The sequence below is a fragment of the Triturus cristatus genome, chromosome 6 (genome assembly GCF_964204655.1).
Source record: "Triturus cristatus chromosome 6, aTriCri1.1, whole genome shotgun sequence".
Classification (NCBI taxonomy): domain Eukaryota; kingdom Metazoa; phylum Chordata; class Amphibia; order Caudata; family Salamandridae; genus Triturus; species Triturus cristatus.
The window spans coordinates 771,614,181-771,628,305 of NC_140589.1; the positions used below are offsets into that span (position 1 = coordinate 771,614,181).

The 14,125-nt window shown below is 46.0% G+C and overlaps 1 protein-coding gene across 3 annotated transcripts in view; it reads left to right on the forward strand.

Annotated features, from left to right (window-relative positions):
* Positions 1–14,125, forward strand: part of LOC146817848 (amine sulfotransferase-like) — a 315,351-nt gene that overhangs the window by 58,359 nt on the left and 242,867 nt on the right. The window lies entirely within an intron of this gene.

The window sequence follows — 14,125 nt, forward strand, 5'->3', positions numbered from 1 at the left end:
AAGTGAGGTACCATTTCTATTGGGATACTTGTAGAAATGCTGGGGGCTTGGAAATGTGTTGTTACTTTCCGCCGTGTAAAAATTTGGGTACAATAATGCAATGAAAATGTCACAGTCACATTTTGAGGTTTGCAGGACATTGTGGGTAAGATAACTTGATGGGATCCACAAGAGAGACATTACCATGCACTCCCATGGGTGTTTAGTTTAGCACAAAAACTACAGTTGTAAGGTTATTCTTAAATGAAATGTACAGCTTGGCAGAGAGACAAAACAGACAAAGATTACTGCACAGCCACCTATTCCTCAAGCACACACACATACTGGTTGGATTTGGCACGAGGGCGAGTGATGGTTCAGTATATAAAATTGTATTAACAAGAGATTTCAGAAAAATGAAATGCACTGTCAATAATTGAATGGACAAAAAACTGAACCAGTGACTCGCAGCTCGTGAGCTGTAAAGCCACTTCAAGGCACCAACCGCTTTACAGGCCATTCACACACCTTTCATACGTGATACACACAAGACCATTCACACCACCAGGCATGAAACCAACACATTACAACATTTACAAAAAGGGACAAGGTCCACCCTGCTTCAGAAAGAAAAAAATATATATATTACTGCGCAGCCATCTAATCCTCAAGCACACACACATACTGGCTGGATTTGGCACGAGGGTGAGTTTATGGTTCAGTATGTACAATTGTATTAGCAAGTGATTTCACAAAAATGAAATGCACTGTTAATAATTGAAAGGACGAGAAACTGAACCATTGACTCACAGCTTGTGAGCTGCAAAGCCATAACAAGGCACCTACCTCTTTACAGGCCATTCATACACCTTTCATACGTGTGACACATTCGAAACCATTCACACCGCCAGCCGCGGGCCCAGCACATTACAACACTCACACCAGCAGACAGCGCCATTCAAGGGCCCATCACTTTCACACGCCTATATTCCTGACATAGCAGCCACACAAGCTGATGGATTGCATGGAGTGGCGCTCAGCTAGCAGTGTGTGTAGTGACCAGCAGCAAGTCACTACTCACACACCGCCAGCCGAGCGCCAGTCCATGCACACCGCCAGCGAGCGCCAGTCCATGCACACCACTAGCCTAGCGCCAGTCCACGCACACCGCCAGCCAAGCGCCAATTCACACACACCGCCAGCCAAGCGCCAATCCACGCACACCGCCAGCCAAGTGCCAGTCCACGCACATCACCAGCCAATCGCCAGTCCATGCACACCGCCAGCCAAGCGCCAATCCACGCACACCGCCAGCCAAGAGCCAGTCCATGCACACCGCCAGCCAAGCGTCAGTCCACGCACACCACCAGCCACGTGCAAGTCCACGCACACCACCAGCCTTGCGCCAGTCCACACACTCCGCCAGCCAAGCGCTAGTCCATGCACACCGCCAGCCAAGCGCCAGTCCATGCACACCGCCAGCCAAGCCCCAGCCTACACACACCGCCATCACATTTAGGATTTTTTTATACAAAAAAACACAAACAAATTGCAAACTTATACAAATCTACTAACACAAAATCTGAAACTAAATACATTGCACTAATGCCAACCTTGAAACAGAATAAAAAATGTTAAACAATACAGGCCAGGCAGTTCACTTTACCACTCATGGATGCTCCCAAAAATTCTTATGCGTGTGGTATGATTTAAAACAAGCAGACACACACAGTCCAGGGTTATAAGGACAGTCGGGGCAGTACATACGAGTCTCCTTCCGCACACCTCTTCGCCAACAGACTCTACATCTCCCAGTGGGAAAGTCTTTTGAGGTTGTGGGAGGAAGGAGTTCAGGAAAGTGGCGATCTTTCAATCTAGCCACTTCCTCCACCACTCCAACTCTAGGAACACTTGCCTGTCCCACTAGAACATGGCTGCCTATTACAGACTCCTGAAACTTAGCAAAAGTCATCTTTGACTCAGGACAAGAATCCTTGAAGACAACAAAAGCATTAAAGGTTGCCAAGTGGAAAAGATGGATAGCCAACTTCTTATACCAAATGTAAGCCTTACGAAGAGCAGCGCAAGGTTCCAACCTCTGATCTAGTCTGTCAACACCACCCATGTGCCTATTATAGTCTAAAATGCACACAGGTTTGCGCACTTCAGCAACCTGACCCCAAACAGTCACAGGTGCAGTGCTTTCATCATGGATGGTAGTCAGCATGTAGACATCTCTCCTGTCTGAAAACTTTACAGCTAGAGGCTCCTCGCAACGCAACGCACTGCACTGTCCCCGCACAAGCTTTTGACAAACAAGTTCTTTTGGGAAACCTTTAGAGCGGATTGTGCCACAAGCAACAGTGCCCAATTTGGCCAATTCCCTGAACAACCGCACACCAGTGTAGAAGTTATCTACATATAAATGGTGGCCTTTGTTAAATAATCCTCTACCAAGTTCCCACACAATTTTCTCAGTCACTCCAAAAGTGGACGGACAACCAGGCGGGTTAATGTTGGATTCCTTGCCGGTGTACACCCTGAAATTAGAGACATATCCAGTCCCACTGTCACACAGCATATACAGCTTAATTCCATAGCGTGCCCTCTTACTAGGAATGTATTGCCTAAAAACCAAGCGGCCCTTGAACAACACCAAAGACTCATCTACTGCTATTTCATTTCCTGGAGCATAGATCTCAGAAAATCGATCAACAAAGTGATCAAGGACAGGCCGAATCTTAAACAGACGGTCACAATCAGAGTGATCTTGTGGCAACGCTAAACCATTATCGACAAAATGCAGCATCCGAAGCAGAAGCAAATACCTATCATGACTCTCATCACTGCCGGAAATATAGCCGTTGCCATCAAGGGACTAGTAGACCAATATGAAGACATTGATGGCCTCCTTAGCAAACCCATCAAAAAAGTTAATCCCAATAACTTCATCTCTTCAAGATTTGTGGGAGTCCACCGGGTAGCTCTAGAATGGGGAATAAGGCTGGCACTGTTGTCCCTCAAAAACTGTTCAGCATACAAATTAGTCTGCTCAACAATCTTTGCCAAAAACACATCGTCCATAAACAACTGAAAAAAAATTATCGGCAAAAAGTTCTCAGTATTCACTCTACACCCTGGAACACCAGTAAAGTGTGACAATGCCGGCTGCACCATGCCAGGGGCAACCCAGAGGTCATCACTTTCAACGGGAAGCCTTGCAGCCCCAGCCTGCAGCCCAGATGCCTCTTGCCGCACTACACCAACGAGAAGCCTAGCAGCCCCAGATGCCTCTTGCTGCACTATCGGCACATCAATGTCCTCCTCTAACACAGGCACTTCATCCGCACTGAGAGAAGCTTCATCATCCAATGATTCCATGTGGAAAGAAAACTCACTGCCTGAATCATCCCCTCCCACCACTGCCTCAGAATCAGAGTCAGTCTCTGAACCAAGGTCAGAGGAAGACTCAAAAAGCATACCAACAACCTGCTGAGCAGTAATCCTGCGGCTAGCCATTATCCTTACTAAGAAAGGAGACTGCACAAACAAGTCAACAACAACCAACACTGTGCAAAGTAAGTAGTAAACAAAGTGTGGCTTTAGCACAAAGATCTATATACTCAAAAACAATATAACTCTTACCAAAGATAGCTACACTCACCAGCAACTACTCTGCAGAGACACAGCAAAAAGCAACGATATCCCACTAGAAAGAAAAAACAAAACCAATTACTCATAAGACAACAAAGTACACATCAAGCACTAATGCAAAAAGATTTTGACACTCAAAACACAGAAGCCAAACATAGTGCTATTACTACACCATTTGCAAAAAAACACATTCATGTAGGGAAATGAAACTAATTTAGAGTAAATAGTACAAAATAAATTCGCTTACCAAGCACATGCAACTATATAAGCTGCAAAACCAGCAGTAACAAAACCGCAACCTGGAACAGTCTAAACTGTAAAAGCCTTGAACTAGAATAAAATAGAGAAATAAAAAAATTACTATCACTTTTCACAAACAATATGACAATCAAAATTATAACACACAATGTCTCTACCCAAATGGTAATTCGGCCAGATGGGCCTTCAAATAGGGCTGAGAAAAATGGGGATTAGGTGAGGTTTTCCACCAAGCCACTCTATCTCCCAGGTGGGGCAGAAAACAGACAGATATTTGTCGCCCCTTGTAAAAAAAAAATAGATCCCTGGTGCCTAGTAGGATTTTCTGCCTTACCCTCCCACCTAGGGCAGAAAGACCTAAACAATGGGGCAGATCTTCGGGGGCAGAAAATACAGACCCCCTTGGAAGCGACCCTTGGCCAAGGGGTCACTTCCATCCAAATTTAAATGCCCCCAAATGGAAACTCTGGTGGCTTGTGGCGTTTTCTGCCCCCCTGTGGGCAAAACAGCTGAAAAAATGGGCATATTTGCCCCGGGGGGGGGGGGCAGGAAAACATTACAAAACACATGCCCCTTTAGGAAGCGACCTTTGCCCAAGGGGTCGCTTCCATCAAAAATAATGGCCCCCAAATGAATCCCTGGTGCCTAGTGGCGTTTTCTGCACCCCCCTGGGCAAAACCGCCGAAAATACGGGCCGATTGGCCCCAGGGGGAGCAGAAATACATTCCTTACAATTTGTCCCCTCTAGGAAGGCGACCCTTGCCCAAGGGGTCGCTTTCAAAAAAATGCACACAGGTTTGCGCACTTCAGCAACCTGACCCCAAACAGTCACAGGTGCAGTGCTTTCATCATGGATGGTAGTCAGCATGTAGACATCTCTCCTGTCTGAAAACTTTACAGCTAGAAGCTCCTCGCAACGCAACGCACTGCACTGTCCCCGCACAAGCTTTTGACAAACAAGTTCTTTTGGGAAACCTTTATGGTTAGAGCGGATTGTGCCACAAGCAACAGTGCCCAATTTGGCCAATTCCCTGAACAACCGCACACCAGTGTAGAAGTTATCTACATATAAATGGTGGCCTTTGTTAAATAATCCTCTACCAAGTTCCCACACAATTTTCTCAGTCACTCCAAAAGTGGACGGACAACCAGGCGGGTTAATGTTGGATTCCTTACTGGTGTACACCCTGAAATTAGAGACATATCCAGTCCCACTGTCACACAGCATATACAGCTTAATTCCATAGCGTGCCCTCTTACTAGGAATGTATTGCCTAAAAACCAAGCGGCCCTTGAACAACACCAAAGACTCATCTACTGCTATTTCATTTCCTGGAGCATAGATCTCAGAAAATCGACCAACAAAGTGATCAAGGACAGGCCGAATCTTAAAAAGACGGTCACAATCAGAGTGATCTTGTGGCAACGCTAAACCATTATCGACAAAATGCAGCATCCGAAGCAGAAGCAAATACCTATCATGACTCTCATCACTGCCGGAAATATAGCCGTTGCCATCAAGGGACTAGTAGACCAATATGAAGACATTGATGGCCTCCTTAGCAAACCCATCAAAAAAGTTAATCCCAATAACTTCATCTCTTCAAGATTTGTGAGAGTCCACCGGGTAGCTCTAGAATGGGGCATAAGGCTGGCACTGTTGTCCCTCAAAAACTGTTCAGCATACAAATTAGTCTGCTCAACAATCTTTGCCAAAAACACATCGTCCATAAACAACTGAAAAAAAATTATCGGCAAAAAGTTCTCAGTATTCACTCTACAACCTGGAACACCAGTAAAGTGTGACAATGCCGGCTGCACCATGCCAGGGGCAACCCAGAGGTCATCACTTTCAACAGGAACCCTTGCAGCCCCAGCCTGCAGCCCAGATGCCTCTTGCCGCACTACACCAACGGGAAGCCTAGCAGCCCCAGATGCCTCTTGCTGCACTACATGAACGTGAAGCCTTGCAGCCGCAGGCTTCAGCCCCGATGCCTCTTGCCGCACTATCGGCACATCAATGTCCTCCTCTAACACAGGCACTTCATCCGCACTGAGAGAAGCTTCATCATCCAATGATTCCATGTGGAAAGAAAACTCACTGCCTGAATCATCCCCTCCCACCTCTGCCTCAGAATCAGAGTCAGTCTCTGAACCAAGGTCAGAGGAAGACTCAAAAAGCATACCAACAACCTGCTGAGCAGTAATCCTGCGGCTAGCCATTATCCTTACTAAGAAAGGAGACTGCACAAACAAGTCAACAACAACCAACACTGTGCAAAGTAAGTAGTAAACAAAGTGTGGCTTTAGCACAAAGATCTATATACTCAAAAACAATATAACTCTTACCAAAGATAGCTACACTCACCAGCAACTACTCTGCAGAGACACAGCAAAAAGAAACGATATCCCACTAGAAAGAGAAAACAAAACCAATTACTCATAAGACAACAAAGTACACATCAAGCACTAATGCAAAAAGATTTTGACACTCAAAACACAGAAGCCAAACATAGTGCTATTACTACACCATTTGCAAAAAAACACATTCATGTAGGGAAATGAAACTAATTTAGAGTAAATAGTACAAAATAAATTCGCTTACCAAGCACATGCAACTATATAAGCTGCAAAACCAGCAGTAACAAAACCGCAACCTGGAACAGTCTAAACTGTAAAAGCCTTGAACTAGAATAAAATAGAGAAATAAAAAAATTACTATCACTTTTCACAAACAATATGACAATTAAAATTATAACACACAATGTCTCTACCCAAATGGTAATTTGGCCAGATGGGCCTTCAAATAGGGCTGAGAAAAATGGGGATTAGGTGAGGTTTTCCACCAAGCCACTCTATCTCCCAGGTGGGGCAGAAAACAGACAGATATTTGTCGCCCCTTGGAAAAAAAAAATAGATCCCTGGTGCCTAGTAGGATTTTCTGCCTTGCCCTCCCACCTAGGGCAGAAAGACCTAAACAATGGGGCAGATCTTCGGGGGCAGAAAATACAGACCCCCTTGGAAGCGACCCTTGGCCAAGGGGTCACCTCCATCCAAATTTAAATGCCCCCAAATGGAAACTCTGGTGGCTTGTGGCGTTTTCTGCCCCCCTGTGGGCAAAACAGCTGAAAAAATGGGCATATTTGCCCCGGGGGGGGGGGGCAGGAAAACATTACAAAACACATGCCCCTTTAGGAAACGACCTTTGCCCAAGGGGTCGCTTCCATCAAAAATAATGGCCCCCAAATGAATCCCTGGTGCCTAGTGGCGTTTTCTGCACCCCCCTGGGCAAAACCGCCGAAAATACGGGCCGATTGGCCCCAGGGGGAGCAGAAATACATTCCTTACAATTTGTCCCCTCTAGGAAGGCGACACTTGCCCAAGGGGTCGCTTCCCAAAAAAAGATATGCCCCTAAAGTAGTCCCTGGTGCCTAGTGGCATTTTCTACCCCCCCTGGGGGCAAAACGGCCGAAAAAATGGGCTGATTTGCCGGGGGGGCAGAAAAACATTCCAATAATTATTGCTCTCTTTGAAGCGACCCTTGCCAAAGGGGTCGCTTCCATTTAAAAGATAATGTCACTAAAAGTCGTCCCTGGTGCCTAGTGGCATTTTGTACCCCCCCCCCCCCCCCCGGGGGCAAAACGGCTGAAAAAACGGGCAGATTTGTCCTCAGGGGGGGCAGAAAAAACATTGGATTAATAATGGGCCTCAAGGAAGCGACCCTTGCCCAAGGGGTCGTTTCCCTTACACAAATTCCCTGGTGCTATTGGGGACATTTCCGCTGCACGATCGCGACGCTGTGCGCGATCGTGAAGCAGAAATGCCCTGCAAAGAGACATCAGGGGAGAGGAAAATCTCTTTCCTCTCCCCCGATGCCTCGATGCATTCTGCAAACCCCCCCAGGAACAAGGAAACCTACCTTGTTTCTCCGACGCTCAGGAAGCAAATGGCTTCCCGAGCGTCTGGGACTTCCTGATGACGTAGCGCACATGCGCTGTGCGCGCTGACGTCATGGGATTTCCCTGGGGGGTCGGGGGTGGCAGCGGAAACTCTTCCGCTGCCATCCCTCTTTGTGGGGGCGAAATTGGACACCCGTGGGAGGAGCGCCAGCGCTTCCCCGTGGGTGGGTCCCATGACGAGCTGGACTCGTCATGAGCACACGTCCACTGTGTGCCATGACGAGTCCAGCTCGTTATGAGCAGGGAAGGGGTTAAAGGGCCTGAAGTTGCTGCACTGTACAATGTGCACTTTACGGTAACTGTTGAACATAATAATGCAGTAAGATATGGTGTCGTTTGTAAATTGTTTAATATTTCAAGACTATACGTTCTCACTGCTTTATAAATCTTGCTTTCTTACTATATTCATTTGCTTTAAAATACACTATTTGCCAATCTTTTTTCAATTTTTTTGCTAAGGGGGAGGACCCCTCGACCCCCTTGAACCCATGTTTGCCAACTAAGCTTGCTCACTTAACTTACTAAAAAATCATACCCAACGTTTACGCTCTACCACTTTCAAATGTCATTAGCCGCCACTGATGGGACCACACTTGAAGAGATTGCGGTAGAGGAAAGTGTTTATTTAGTAGTAATTTTGACCTTTAACATCTTTTATTTTCTGTAGCTGTGTCAGTTGTCAGGCATATCTATCAAGCTAGGAAGTAAACTAAAAGAGGGGACACAACACGTTCATTTGCTCAAAACTTTAGCGTTGCTTAATAAATGTGCACAAATTTTGGAAAGCTGTTACCAAGCTAAATTTAGTCTAGAAATTTCAGGTTTCATGGGGAACAAAAGAGTGCTCATTTGCTAATAAGCTAGGCACCATTTTATAAATCTAGCTGAAATACCTCAGGCTTTTTTATGCTTAGTTTTCTTTTTTCTGTTTCAAGTTTTGAGGTGGTACCTTGGAGGGGGCAAAGTTAAAGGGAAGCAAAGAAAAATATAATTCATTAATAAATCAGCTTTCAGTTTTAAATGTGTTCTTAATTTATTAAAATCATCTAATATTCTCCAAAGCAATAAATAATTAAATAAAAGTTGAAATCAAAAGCAGAAGATCGTGAAAAACAGCATCATATTGTAAAAGGTTATAGTTGACATAAGGCAACAGGCTGTACTGGACCCTCAGGCAAAGAGGTGCGTGGCTGTGTTTATGAACCTCACTACCTTAAATGTGGTTTGTGCATCTTCCCTACTCAATTCAGATCTTGTATCTTCTTTGACTTTGCAACAGTCTTCTTTAAAGTAGCGAGGTCTAAGCATTTTTCTTGTTGTTTTTTGCAGAGTTTTATACAGCGTGAACTTGACCCGAATCGGATATCAAAGCGCTTTACATAGCACCAGTTACGTTACATGAGGACACACATTCATTTTTTATTTTGGTTTGGTTAGGCACGGGGAGATTAAGTGATTTTGCCCAGAATCACAGGATGTTCAGCGTCATTACCGAGACTCGAACCCAGTTCCTCAGATTCGAGGTCGACCGCCCTAGCCGTTAGGCCATCTCCTCTCCCCTTTCTTTCTTCTCCTTTCTCTCCCTTCTTTCTTCTCAAAGTGTGGAGAAGATGCATAGTGTATGAGATAATGTTTCCTCTTTATACCCACTTAAACAACAGAAAATAGGCTAGTGTTTGTAGGCCGTCCAAGAGTGTTGATTCACTACATAAAAAATAATAACTTTGGCCCTGTATGATAAATATTCATGAATCTGCATTAAAAATGTCAGGCATTTGAGATGTTACGCCTCTGAAGTCCACAGACTGTTTCAGAGTCAACAGACTTGTTGGCAACTTTAAAAATATTCTAATGTTTTCAGGTGGTAATAGTTTACCTCTTCTTCAACCATATCAAAAGGTTCCTATTTCTTTGCAACTGGAGCCTGCTCCAAAATCAGAGGATATCAGGAGGACTTTACATTAGTCAATCGGCATATTTTACATTGGAGGTACAGCTGAAGAGGAGATTCCAGAGTATTCAAATCATTTGCACCCCAGGAAGAGTAAGAAGTAATTGTCACATGGGAGACTGTGGAAGTAGACAAAAACAAAAATAAATTCAATAGTTTGGCAGTTTTTCTCAAATCCCCTATGAGCCCTGCTGATTAATACTGCAGAGCACAGGCAAGTGGTATGCACGCAAGGGCTGCTTTTATAGACAATGGATGTAGTAAACAATTAACCATTAAATCACTTGCAAACATTTGTTCAAAAAAGATACTGTTTCTTCTGCTCATAAAACCTAAATATATGATTAAAACAATTATGAAGTTCCCTTAAATAATACATAGTTAAGTTGCAATTATTGTTATGAAATACACCTTAAAAACGACAATTAGCCTGTAATGGTGAATTACAAAAAGTATTACTCACACACAACCAGGAAATTGTAAACTAGCTTGTGCATACTGCATCACAATATTTATACCCATAAATATTATAAATGTGCAACCTAGCATCAATAAATAACTATTATAATCCAAACAAACAAATTATAATCTACCCATAGAGATGTCATCCATAAGATCAGTGGAAAGGTTGTATAATGTCACTAGAGATCAATATAATGGTCATTTAATCTGCCCCATCATTGTGTGAAGTCATGAGCAGTGCATTCAGTTAATGAGTTATATCTTTCATGGCAGCAGCCCAAGATATGGTCTGAGTAGTCCATCACGTTCTCTGCAGAAGAGGCTTCACCAGTTGGATCCAAAATGGCCTCTTGGTTTCCTCAATAACAGAACTAAGGAGCAGCTCGTGAATGATTACCTCTTTGTCAGGCTGACTGGTTCAAAAAACAGCAAAGGTAGTCAGGAAACAGAAAGAAATTTAAAAGAGGAGAGTCAAGGCTTAGAAACCCGCACCAGTCAAAGATACCTTATCTAGGCAAAATCTATTAACTCATCCAGTGGTGCAAAAGGGCCTGGAACATGACGTCCATATTCCCCCCCCCCCAAAAAAAAGTGCCACGAATACCACTAAAACAAATTAAGCAAAGGGTGGCCCAGCACTCAAGCATGTCCATTTATGTAAAAGGAACTTATCAGTGATCCAGAAATGAAAAAGACAACAAATTTAGCAGTATATAAAGATATTCCCAAACAGAAATAAGAAAAACACTTGTAAGTTTTGATTGTAGATGTGAATGTTCTTTATTCTTATTTTCAATAGTTAAAATTCAAGATCACCGCCGATGTGTTTCGTCCTCATACGGACTTCTCCAGGGCTCCACTATGTTCATGATCTTTGCTTGGCCTGAGAGTTTCTTATGTTACGTCAACTCAAATAAAATGGCAAGACAATATAAGACGTGAACGTAAATGTATATTTCGACGTCGCTCTTCTTGATCCAAAAGGGATCTTATTTATATTCAATTTTCTGTAATCAGTACTATGGGATTGTCGGAGGGATGGGCGGAAACAGAAGCGTGGAGGCCATATAGGGTTGATAGTGAGGGTTTTATTGTAAAAAAAAAAAATAGGTGTAGATAAAGCCACAGAGCAAGAAGAAGGGAAACAGAGTCTTGGCGTGTTCTTTGGTGTGCAGCCGTAAGGAGGGAGGTCTTCAGTTAGCGATGCTTCTCTTCTCTCATTTCTCTTCCGTGGAGGTGGTCCAGAAGAGGGCTTCCCAGGCGGCTCTCAAGGCAGGATAACCCCAAAAGAGAAAAGAGAGACAATAAGTATCCCTGTTTTGTGGTTTCTATTCTACCACCACACCCAGGTGCAATTGTGTCGATTGTAGGGTTTACAGTAGAAGGCTGTGCTGGAAGCACGATCCCTTCCCTCAGGGTCCTTCTTTGTTTTTCCCTTTTACATCGCAAGAGTGAAGAAAGGAAAGGTAGGAATATGTGCATGTCAAACTTTTATAAGGGTCCGAAAACTGGTGAGGTAAGGGGAAAAGAAACAAATGGGACACCGTGAGTAGTCAAAGCATGAGCATAACAGAAACTATGCGGGTGAACGATCTCGAGGCTGGGGATACCAGAAGTGCAAGGAAAAAGGTATGAAGGGACCGTTCGGTATGGCGCGGTTTAACGTGGAACACGTTCTCTCCACCCGCCAAACACACAAACCCCCGGTGCCCCGACACGTACCGCCTCAAGCCGCAACTCTCCTGAGTTGCGGCGGCTCCTGCGTCTCCTCCGGGGTCCACCACTCTTCCCACCACTCGTCTGGGTCCTATCCGGTGTCGCTGTCGAGCCTCACCGCTCCCCGGTAGTCGCTCGCTGTTGGGACTGTTCTCTCCTCTGCGTTCCCCTCGGCGTCTTCTTCTCCAGTTCTCCTGGCGTCCGCTTGCGGATCCTCCTCCTCTTCCGGGTTGTTCTGGTGAGACGGCCTCCTTTTCTCCCCCTGCCGTGACAGGCCATTGGTTGCCCCCGTCAGGTGTGAGCGTGTGGGCGGGCTCGACCCCAAACACGCTGATTCCCACCCTGTGGAGGAGAGCGACAGCTTTTCGTTAAGGCGGTATCTCCGTTGTTGCCCCCGGTGTTTGACTGCGAAGGTAAGCCTGGATGTTGAGGTCGCCACCCTTTCTCACAGGAATATGTGTCTCCCGTCTGTAAAAGGTAACGTCAGGTTCAACAGCGAGACAGAAAACAGACCTTATCGCGGGTGGTTGTCCTTTGTGTCAAGGTGTGCTATATTCTGGCCAAAAACGAACCTCATTTGGGTCTCTGTGCTCATTCACAAGTGTGAAAGTTGTCAGTATGGCTTCAGTTATGTGTGTTCCAGTTCTGGACATATTTCAAGTTTCTACATGGGCATCTGTCCATGACTTTGCCTGGCACAATATTACCAGCCCTCAGATTCCTAGGGAAGGTCAATTTGCCCACTTATTCCTGTGGAAATTTCTGGTGTGAGTCCACTCCTCAGACCTACCACCTTTTGGAGAGTAATTATAATGGTTCTCATGAACATGAGATAAAAACTCCTCAGAATCCTGGTGATGCACAAAGATGTCCACCTCTTGACATCCCCAACTCTGATAATGTAACAACAGAGTGTTAGGGCGATCAAGTGAGGGAAAGGGGATTAGGAAAGGAATAGCAGGTAAATGGAGGCGTGCTGAAAAGAGAGAAAACAATGAGTAGTATATGCAAAACATTCCTCCTCTCATATTTTCTCACTAAGAACTGATTTGTATCTCAATTAAGTAGTTGCCAAATCCATCATGTTTATGACTCTGCTGAATAGAGCTGCCACAGACGACATCCGAACCCTGTTGGACAACGGAGAAACAGCGGCCCTCATCCTCCTGGACCTCTCCGCGGCATTCGACACTGTCTGCCACCGCACCCTAGTGCAGCGCCTCAGCAACGTCGGGATCAAGGAGAAGGCACTGGAATGGATCATCTCCTTCCTCACCGGAAGGACACAGAGAGTCCGCCTGCCCCCGTTCAGATCAGAAGCCACGGAAGTCACCTGCGGCGTCCCTCAGGGCTCCTCGCTCAGCCCCACCCTCTTCAATGTCTACATGAGCCCCCTTGCGGCCATCGCACGCCAACACAACCTGAACATCATCTCCTACGCCGATGACACCCAGCTGATCCTCTCCCTGACCAACGACCCCGCCACCGCCAGAGCCAACCTACACGAAGGGATGAAAAACGTGGCCGAGTGGATGACGACCAGCCGCCTGAAACTGAACACAGACAAGACGGAAGTCCTCATCCTGGGCTCCTCACCCTCCGCCTGGGACGACTCCTGGTGGCCCCCTGCCCTGGGCAACGCACCCAAACCGACAGACCACGCACGCAACCTGGGCTTCATCCTGGACTCCTCCCTCTCCATGACCAGACAAGTCAACGCCGTCTCCTCGTCCTGTTTCAACATCCTGCGCATGCTACGTAAGATCTTCCGGTGGATCCCCACCGAGACCAGGAAAACAGTCACCCAGGCCCTCGTCACCAGTCGACTGGACTACGGCAACGCCCTCTACGCCGGTACCACCGCCAAGCTCCAGAAGAGACTCCAGCGGATCCAGAACGCCTCGGCGAGACTCATCCTCGACGTCCCCAGACGAACTCACATCTCCAGACACCTGAGAGACCTGCACTGGCTCCCGATCAACAAAAGAATCACCTTCCGGCTCCTCACCCACGCACACAAAGCCCTACACAACCAAGGCCCGACCTACCTCAACAGCCGCCTCAACTTCTACGCTCCCAAACGCCACCTCCGCTCGACCAGTCTCGCCCTCGCAGCCGTCCCCCGCATCCACAGAGCGACTACAGG